Here is a 10,485-nt window from a genome sequence, read left to right on the forward strand (position 1 = left end):
ATTTGATTTGAGCTTCAGGCACCATGGAAAGCACACCTGTGTCTGCCACTCTGTTTGCTCTTCCTGAGCTTAAAAAATATATATGGGGGGGGGGAGAGAACATAAGGTTATCTAATCAGACCTTTAGACTTCCCAAATTCCACAAGTTTTTTGTTTTGTTTTAATCATTGCCCTGAGGGGCATGTGTTAGCTAAGTCCTATAAAAACCATCAAAGGCTGAATTCCTAAGCATATCTACTCGGCGATCAATTTCATGTTAATAGTAGGGCTTGCCATTATTTTCTTTAGGACTGGATGTGTGAAAGGCATCAAAATTATTTTGAGATGAGAGTTAAGGTAGACCAACGGACATGAGACAAGAGACCAGTTTTATGCATCAAAACTTTAGGACCCAGCAACTGATGCACAAGGAAGGAGATTCAGACGAAACATCAGGAAGAGCCTTCTGAACGTAAGAGCTGTTCAACAGTGGAACAGTCTTCCTTGGGATGTTGTGGACACTCATTCCTTGCAGGTTTTTAAGCAGAGGTTGGGTGGCCATCAGTCATGGATGCTTTAGGTTAGATTCCTGCACTGGAGTGACTGGGGAAAGGCAATCAGGTGAGTGGGATATAAATACTGTAGTAAAATTCTTATTCTTATTCTTATTATTGGATTATATGACCCTTGGGTCCCTTCCAACTCTATGATTCTATGATTCTAAATAACCTGAATGGTTCAGCATCATATCACTGGGCGCAATAGCACAAGGGTAGGGAACATTTCTTCATGAGCAACCTTGACCCCCTCTAGATGTTCTTTTTAATGTGGGTACATGATTATTCGTACTCACAATGGCATCAGGGTGGTTATATGTGATAGGGATACAGGTGGCTCTGTGGTCTCTAAACCACTGAGCCTTTTGGGCTTGCCGACCGGAAGGTTGGTGGTTCGAATCTCCACGACGGCCGGGGTGAGCTCCCATTGCTCTGTCCTGCCAACCTAGCAGTTCGAAAGCACGCCAGTGCAAGTAGATAAATAGGTACTGCTGCAGCAGGAAGGTAAATGGTGTTTCCATGAGCTCTGGCTTCCATTGCGCCAGAAGCAGTTTAGTCATGCTGGCCACATGACCCGGAAAGCTGTCTGTGAACAAACCACCGGCTCCCTCGGCCTGAAAGTGAGATGAGCACCACACCCCAGAGTCTCCTTTGACCGGTCTTAACCTCCCAGGGGTAATTTACCTTTTACCTTGCCTTTTATTATATATGTGATATGCTCTGTGTAGGTCGGAGGGAGTTTGGAGGGAGTTTTCTCTAGGATGTTGGTTGTATATCTAACCCTGCTTATGTTCAAGCTTTGCCCCATAAACACAAAAATCCTTCCGTTTCTTTCTTCTCCTGTTCTATAAAGTATTCTGTTGTGTTCAGTTTGTTCAGAAAAGTGTTATCAGGATTTCCTTTCTCTCTAGACTCCATTGGCATTATTTAAGAGCTAACACAGGGAGCCCAAGAAACATTTTAATGTGTGGGTTGTTTCAGAGGGGGAAAGGTGATCCTTAACCTTTCCCAAGTGCAGACCGTGTGACCTTGGAAGGTCAAAACCACCGCTTTCCATTGGACCTGGAGACTGAATGGAAGTCTGTGATGATGTTATAAAGCCTGCATTATACACTCCTTATGTCTTGCCTTGGTTGGCATCCTGGTAGCTGCATTTTAAACCAATTAGGTTTCCAAGCACTTTTCAAAGGCAGCCCCGCCATACAATAACCAGAAGCCAAGGCCTTCCACCATTTCCTCCAGCAGGATAAACAGTGGCAGCCAATCCTATGCACAGTTACACAGAGGTGAGTGCCGCTTTATTTTTCTCCCTAGCTCCTATTGAATGCAAAAAAGTCTGCAAGGAGCCTTATGCCAAAACCTATCCAATTAGTGGCCCTCTTGAGGATCATTAGGGCAAGAGGAAGAGCAGTGTTTACAAGGCATTCCCACTTTGATGTATTGTTGAGGCTGCAATATTGTGTTTGTTTTGCTGTTTACACAGCTTGCCAGCAGAAACATATTGATCAGCCTAAGAATAGTCATTTGTTCCATTGTAAGATTTTGGTGGAACATCGCTTGTGGTCCAGTTGTGTTGGTGGGGTTTTGTGGATTGCATACCCTCCAACATTTCTCTAATGGAAATAATAATGATAATAATGATGATGATGATGATGATAATGATGATGATGATAATAATAATAATAATAATGATAATAATAAAACCATAATAATCATAACAACAACTATTTTAATTATTATTTTATTATTTATACCCCACCTATCTGACTAGGTTGCACCAGCCACTCTGGGTGGCTTATAAAAACATATAAAAACATAATAAAACATTAAACATTAAAAAACTTCCCTATACAAGGCTACATTCAGATGTCTTCTAAAGTATCTCCTTGTTTCGAGGGTCGCATGACTCCATACCCTCCAACATTTTGCCGATGACAATAGGGATGTCCCATGGAAAATCGAGACATCCTGGGATCAAATCAGAAACTGGGACGGCTTCTGTAAATCCAGGACTGTCACCGGAAAATAGGGACACCTGGAAGGTCTGGAATTGGTGGGGTACATACCTACTACCCTAAAGAATCACAAGGCCAGGACGAATCTGTAGCTGGGCCCACAACACAATTCAGTTATTGTGAAGAGGTCAGGTTCAGTTTAAAGTGTTTTCAGGGACTGAACAAAAGGGTTTAACTTCATCTGAGACTAACCAGTGTTCTGCATTTTGTGTGTGTAGGAGAGAGAGGGGAAAAAAGGAGGAGGAGACTGTTGTTAGTCTGAATTTGGACTCAGACTGAAACATAAAGCTATGAGGCATGCACTATATATATATATATATATATATATATATATATATATATATATATATATTATTTCTTGTTTTACAATGTCTCTTTTTTTAAGTTACATTTTCTACAGATCAGTTTCATTTGTTGAGACATTAGTGTTACATTAGGACAGCGGTTCTCAACCTGTGGTTCACGACCCCTGGGGGGGGGGTCAAGCGACCCTTTCACAGGGGTCGCCTATTTCCGATGGTCTTAGGAACTGAGACACCGCCCCTCTATCCGTCTCCAGGGAGGTCCGCCCACACGCAGACAAGCTTGTTAGCAGCAGGAGCAGCATCTGGAACCCCAGGGAGAGACCCACAAAGCATCATGGGGAGTGTAGTTCTTTCCGCTAGAAAGGGGAGGGTGAGGGAGGGAAGGAAGGTGGTGGTAGCAGCAGCAGCAGACGACGACGAGGACTTTAAAGGGGCTTTTTGGGGGGAATATGATGCAGTATTTGCAGCCATGCTGCCTGCTGCAGAAACCTGCTTGCTTCCGCTATACTCTGTATATCTACAAATAATTAGATATTAGATCACCATAACCCTCCAGTATTCCATCTAATCCAAAGTAGCAATCTGATACACTTACGTGTTAGTTATCCTCATTGAATACAGTTGAGTGTACTTATAACTAAACATATATTGGGCTGCAATGTTAAATCCAACAGGATCCAACACATACTAAACAAACAAACAAAATCGGAGGGGAGACAGGCACAGAAACCAGAAAGAAAAGCATGATTTTTTTTTGCTTTTGTTTTTTTAAAAAAGGCCAAGACAACTGATAAGATTCATTACAGCTCAACATGTTTGGGCAAATGGGTTCCTTTTTCAGGCGCAATCTTGCACTTTCAAATTCTGAACACAACGAGACTTGCTTCTGAGTTAGCATGCACACGGTTGCATTGAAAAGCTAGTTATATCTATGAGGTTCATCATGCGTACTTCTGTGATGAATCGAGGCCCCTGAACTTTAAAGGCCACTTTGGTGTGGGGCAATGTGGCTATCTGCACTGCAGAGCCACGCTAAAACTCAACGCGTGTGAAGTTCAGCTCACACCTTTAGCCATCAGGTGAACTGGCTCCTCTCTTACAGAGGTTTCATTTCAAAGTGAGCAGTGGAAGCTGCTTTCCGAACTGGCCATGAAAATAGCTCAACATTTCCACCCACCCTATAAGCAGCGACAAAGCAGAAAATGCATTGCCAAGAGTAGTGATGCTCACTTGAAACCTGGCAAAAGTTCATGTGGTCAGGTTAGATGTGGCAGAGGCTAGTTAGCTAGGCAAAGCCTTTATAAAAATGAGACTTGGCAGAATGGTAATATTGCGCTCAGTGCTTCGATACAGAGCTCGTGACACATCCACAAAGCAAGCCTCTGGTGATCTCATTGTATTATATATATATCTATATTGATTTGCTTAGTCACATCAATGCGCCTAGCATTTAAATAACAATGTGCAAAGTCTTCCGTAATATTTCTAGATGGCTTGAAATCTGTTAACGGTTCCTTCATGTAATAAACTGCAGTGCTCATGTTTAAAACCATGGAGCAAGCTTGAACTCACTGAGCCACCCCACCCCCACTACTGAAAAGGCATGTGGCCATTTAAGGCTACAATCCAATACACACTTACCTGGGAGTATGGGAAGGGCAGTAGATCACAGGGAAAGCACCTGCTTTGTATGAAGAAAGTCCTAGGTTCAATCCCCAGCATCTCCAGCCAGGGCTGGGTGTGCCCTCTCCCTGAAACTCTGCAAAGACACTGCCAGTCACTCTAGACCAGGGTGGTCCAACATTTGACACCCCACCTTGCAGCCCTACGAAAGCCAGGTAATGTCAGGGAGTCATCTATCCTTCCCAAAGCCTAGTCAGCACTTTTGCAACGTTAGGAAGGAGGTAGGAGGGCCCTAGGACCCTGCCAGAACCTCACACCTCCTTCCCAAAGGCCTTGCTTATCCAGCTTTGGGAAGGCAGCATGAGGGCTGGCAGGTGTCAAATTTTGGCCTCACTCCCCGCCCCCCCCCCCATGCAACATGGCCATGCGTGGCTTGCAGTACTGTGCCAAAGTACTCTTATGGCCCACTTGGTATGACAAGTTGGACCACCCTGGTCTAGTGTTTCCCAAAACTTGGGTCTCCAGCTGTTTTTGGACTACAACTCCCACCAACCCTTGCTAGCAAATCTAGTGGTCAAGGATGATGGGAATTGTAGTCCGAAAACAGCTGGAGACCCACGTTTGGGAAACACTGGTGTAGACAATACCGAGCATGATAGACCAATGGTCTGACTTGGTATTAGGAACCACCCTATGTTTCCAGTATGGCTAATGGAACTCAGTGGGACTTATTTCTGCGTAGAAATGTATAGGACCGCTTTGATACTCCTTAGGGTAGTGATAAAGCGGGATATCAAATCCAAACTCCTCCTCCTCCTCTTCTGTCACAGCTCTGTTCGCATGTGTGTGAGGGAGGAAACTGAGTTGTCTGATAAACATCCACCTTCCCACCTTGTGTGCTGTAATAGCACCTGCGCAATTAATTTTCTTTTCAGTTTAATGCACTGACTGCCGGCTCTTATACGAGTTTGTTTATCTTTGCAAGTGAAAGCTCTTTCAAGTCAAACAGCATTGTGAAAAATGTGTATGCTTGTAAAGAAAAAAAAAATAGGAAAATTAACCTATTTAGAAGTTAATCTTGCTGTGTAATCTTCTTCCTTTGCTTTTTCTAAAGGCCTTCCTTATTAATGGGTACAATTTAAATAAACACATTGCTTGTCCTTGAGCCAAATACCTTTGTTAAATAATTGTGGCATTTTCTGCTAAAAGCACAAGTATAATTGTGTCGGTAAAAGCAAACAAAAACTTAACTGTATAATGGCCACACCAGAGAAGAATGGCTGACACAGGATGAAATAAATAATCAGATTAAAAGACAACAATGAAATGTTTATAAATCTGTTTAATGGGAATGTGTGCTTGTTAATTTCGTCACCCTACTAGGTTTAAAGCTATAAATGCTTAATAAAGCAAGAAGAACGTGCCCAGTTACATAAATATTCCAATTTAGGTATGGGATGAAGTCCTGCTATCCTTGTCATGGACTGGTCGGACACAGAGGAATGATGGGAGGAACCAACTGGCGAACCCCCAAGGGATGAAAGCTCAAAGCCCAGGGATTGTGGTGGGACAACAATGAGTGGTTAGAGGGAGAAGACTGGGAAGAGGAGGTGTCAGAAGCTGATTTCATGGAGAAAGACCCACAGGGAACTAATGCTATGCTCATTAGGCCTGACACTCAGCCAAGTCTGTGGAGACCGCATTTTTGCTAGAGTCAACTCCAACTTTGGACTGTGTGCCTAATGATAGTTAGCCTCTGTGACAATCCTTGACCGCTCGCTTGTGTGGACAAATCAAACATGCAAACCAAATTACAGGGGTGGCCTGCGCACTTGTGCGTAGAATGCATAATCCCATTGGTTTCCCTAACATTTAAACAGCCCAATTTTATGACACTATGCTTCTGCCCAGCAGCAACTTTTCACAACAACACCCTTTTTTTTATCTGAAGAAGTGTAGCTCATACCTATGACAAACTTAGTTGGTCTCTAAGGTGCTACTGGAAGGATTTTTTTGTTTGTTTGTTTCGACTACGTCAGACCAACACGGCTACCTACCTGTAACTCTTTTTTTAGTTACCTTGTCAATGAGGCAGACTGAAGCAGCCACCTCAGGCGGCAGAATCCAAGAGTTGCCTCTGCAAGTTTGCCCCCCCCCCGAACCTCCCCCCCCCCGATAAGTGCAGAGAAGCTGTGGCTTCTGGGTTGCAGCAAGATCTTGTTTGTGAGGGCAGCACCTTCCTGTTTTGCCTCAGGAAGTCAAACAGGGCGGACTGCCCCTGGCCACAATAATGAGAGGTCTGATAAAGACAGTCTTGTAAGGTAAAGCAATGCTGTAACAGATACAAAGGTATATGGCCTATCTTCAGGCCATTTGGACGTGTTTTGTTTTGTTTTTTACGATGTCTTCAATTGCCTTGTTGGTCATCGACTCCCATATTTCTGTCCTTTCTGCAGCCACACAATCTCCATTGATTGCTCGGCCGGGGTGGCAACATCCATGGCGGTCGTCTGCTCTCCGTTGACAACAATCAAATCTGGTTTACAGATGGATATAGCCAAACATATTCCAGGCTCTTCTGTCAGAATTGATCCTTCCAAACGAAGCAGCTTAGCTGTTTGTTTCATGACCCGGTTGTGAGGGGCGCATATTGCATTGTGAGTCAGTTGGCAAGACTGGGCTATGTTTTGGATCCTCTGATTGGCACATTACATTTTCGCCATACCAGGATGTGTTTAAGGACAGATAGAATCGTTCACAGGAATCACAAATGTGTCATATGAACAGACACTTGGACCCATCATCTTCTAGCGTTCTATCATGGAATGTGCATTTCTTCCGACAATCACGCTAAGATGAGCTTGGGTGCCTACAGACTTTGGCACAAGACACTGTCCAGATGGGAATTTAAACACCCAGGGAACTATAAGCAAATACTGACAATGTGCTTTGTAAGGCAATTACTTTTTAGATGCTCTACTACACCTAGACCCCGTTGACAAATAAATCCAAACCTTTATTTGTTTGTTTGTGGCATAGTGTGGGGAGGTGGAAGAGTGAATGAAGGAATGATAAGAGGAATTTTGAGCCAAACAAATATTTGTATACTGTGCTCTTCCACAAACATGCTTGCAGTCAAGAGCAAATGACAACAGTAGCAGCTACAACAAATCACATTTCTTTCAAAATAAGAAAAGCAATTACACAAAGTACATAAGAACCAAACGGAAAGGATCACAAAACAATTCAAATAAAAATTGCAGAAGGAGAAATGCTTTGCTATAACGGTAACTAGAAGCAGAACTGTAACACATCAAAACACATTTATATAGGACCACACAGCTCAGAGAATACACTGTTTAATTCAATTACACAGATTCCCGACAGGTTCAAAACATGCTCCACATCCACACCACATTCCCAAACCTTTGACTTGCTGAGTAAATATCATATACTATCCCTTATGGAAAAAAACAACCTGAAATATTTGTGTTATTATCCAATCTTTTTCTACTCATAGGATCATAGGAAGCCACTTTAGACTGATCCAGACCATTAGACTATTGGTCTATCTAGATCAATATTCTTTTCACTGACTGGCAGTATCTCTCCAGCGATTCAGATCAAGAGTCTCTCTCAGTCCTACCTGGAGCGCCAAAAGTAATTCAGTAATGGCAAAGAGTGCTTAGAAATATCTCTCTGCCACATACCGCTGTACCTCACGGACTTAAACAATTATACCATTTTGTGTTCCTGTCTCTTTTACTGTTCTTATATAGATGTGGCTGCCATTTTGCTTTGTGCCATGACCCCATAGCAGCCATTTTGTGACTGGAGCCTGCACTACTTTCTCAGCATTCAAAAGGTGGCCACTGGCCCAAAATGGCTGCTGGCCCCTGATTTACCACGAAGTACATTGGTTGTGGTATTTGGGCACCCTTCCCCCCCCTCCTTCAAGGTTACAGCAAATGACACTTTGCTAATCGACAACTGTTTGGCTGAGGTGGCTCCAAGGCCTCTCCTCATGTGTTGCCACACAGAAATCGCCTCAGATTGCTCAGCAGCTGACGCCAGCTCTTTGGATCGCCAGAACACACAAATAATTCCAAACTGTTCAAAGTCTACAAGTGTGCAGTTTGCCTTGCTTACCACCAGGTGGCAAAGCCAATATATATGCAGATGAGCAAAGGGGGAAAGGGGTTCATTGAACAAAAAAGCATTTCTTTTGTTGCTTGCCAAAAGATGGCAAAGGCCACAGAGGCTTTGGGAGCCCCAAAAGGCTGAAGAATGTTTAGAGATGGAACATTAATGTGCATTCCTTGTTACTTGCTGCTGCTGTAGGTTGGCAGCATTACGTGTTGACCAGTCATCTATGGATTTTGTCTTCCTGTCTTCAAGTTACATCAAGGTGTTGCTCCATTATGTGTTAAGGCTTGCACATTGTGAAGAGTAACAAATGCAAATGTTGTCTGTATGCCAGCACTGAGTCTTCAGGAGCACAGAGTCTGCGAGGAGTTGGCAAGCTTTCCACCGTGCACAGGATGAGCGAGGAAATAATTTCTCATGAGAAAGTCCTCATGTTTCATCTTTGTAGCACTGATTGGTACAAAGGAAGGTTATGAAAACATAAGAAAAATAGGGTCAGAAAACAAAGCCTGCTTTCAGGGAGAGGCTTTTATACTCATCAAACAAGATACATTTCAGAGCTTTGCGCAGAATTATTATAACTTCTATTGTATAAACATACGTGGTGCTTAACAGAACATCCTAAGTGAAACAGACAGGCTTACAATATGCAGTTAAGGGCAACTCAACTCTGTTTTAGGATGGGCCCATGTCCTACTTTAGAGAGGTTAGTCCTCTCTATGTCCTACTTTAGAGAGGTTAGTCCTCTCTTTGAAGGCGCCCTGTGTTTGAATGACACTTTGGTCCAAGTCCAGTTTAATGATTAAAAACTACCAGAAGTTGCCCACACACTGTTAGCACCAGGAAAGCAAACTAAGGTTATATACACATTAGTGGCTTAAAATGCAGTGAGGTCGTCCCCCTTCACCCCCAGCATTTGAAGTCACTTCTGCATGTTTCTGTACACACCAGAGAGATGGCAGAGATGTCTTCACCCCCCCATCCACCAAACCTGTTTGATTTCCCTGCACCTGCAATCCCCCTGAAACTGAGTATGCACTTTCATCTGCGCATGTGCAATGGCTGTCTCAAATGTGCACACCACACCTCAGCTTAACTACAAAGTGAACATGTTTTATGTTTTCAAATACGATGGAAACTAGTTGGAGGAAAAACAGCAGTATTTCTCAAGGAACTGCAGGACAAATGTGGATTGTGGCTAATGTCGTGTGTGTGTGTGTGTGTGTGTGTGTGTGTGTGTGTGTGTGTGTGTGTATGTACTAAATTTGTTCCTATACATATGAATTCACAGGTGCACATTTTATGCAAATCCATGTCCTCTTTTTTGGGGTGCTACATATCTCCTCCTCCCTCCCTCCCCACCAGTGCAGGATTGTAGCCAATATGTGCAAATAGAGGAAGAAGATATATAGGGGACATTTTCATATTCTGTCAAGGACAAATGGACAAGTTCTATGAAAGGCAGGGATCATCATAATGATGGATTGCTTGCAATAATCCTGTAACCTATGTAAAATGTCTGCAACCTAAGCAGTGTCCCCGTGGCTTGATAACAGGATTTCAATTTATATACAGAGCCTTCAAGTAGCAGGCTGAGTCAAAACAACCCACAAAACATTGCTTTCCATGCGCCACGGAAAGCAATGTTTGAAAAATCCACTGCTCTTGGACTGAGCAAAATGTGCTCACAACCATGCTTCACTTACTGAAAAAGCATACAGAGCCCATTAAATGGTGAAAACAATGTCAGGCTGTGTACACACGGAAGTTTGAAGTGGGTTTGATGCATCCCAGACCTGCATTTTGTGTGCGTCATCCACACGATGTTATTCTCATCCAAGTAGCAGAGCCTCACCATTT

General features: G+C 43.2%; 1 long non-coding RNA gene across 2 annotated transcripts; it reads left to right on the forward strand.

Annotated features, from left to right (window-relative positions):
- The first annotated feature begins 277 nt into the window (after window positions 1-277).
- LOC132592749 (uncharacterized) lies at window positions 278-9,874 on the forward strand. Of its 2 annotated transcripts, none has more exons than XR_009558258.1 (3): window positions 278-1,822; window positions 6,936-9,331; window positions 9,363-9,874. It is a non-coding gene; the product is annotated as an uncharacterized LOC132592749 (long non-coding RNA). The 2 variants fall into 2 exon arrangements; XR_009558257.1 differs by having other exon boundaries at window positions 278-600.
- Window positions 9,875-10,485: the final 611 nt, after the last annotated feature.

This window comes from Zootoca vivipara, chromosome 10 (genome assembly GCF_963506605.1).
Source record: "Zootoca vivipara chromosome 10, rZooViv1.1, whole genome shotgun sequence".
NCBI lineage: Eukaryota > Metazoa > Chordata > Lepidosauria > Squamata > Lacertidae > Zootoca > Zootoca vivipara.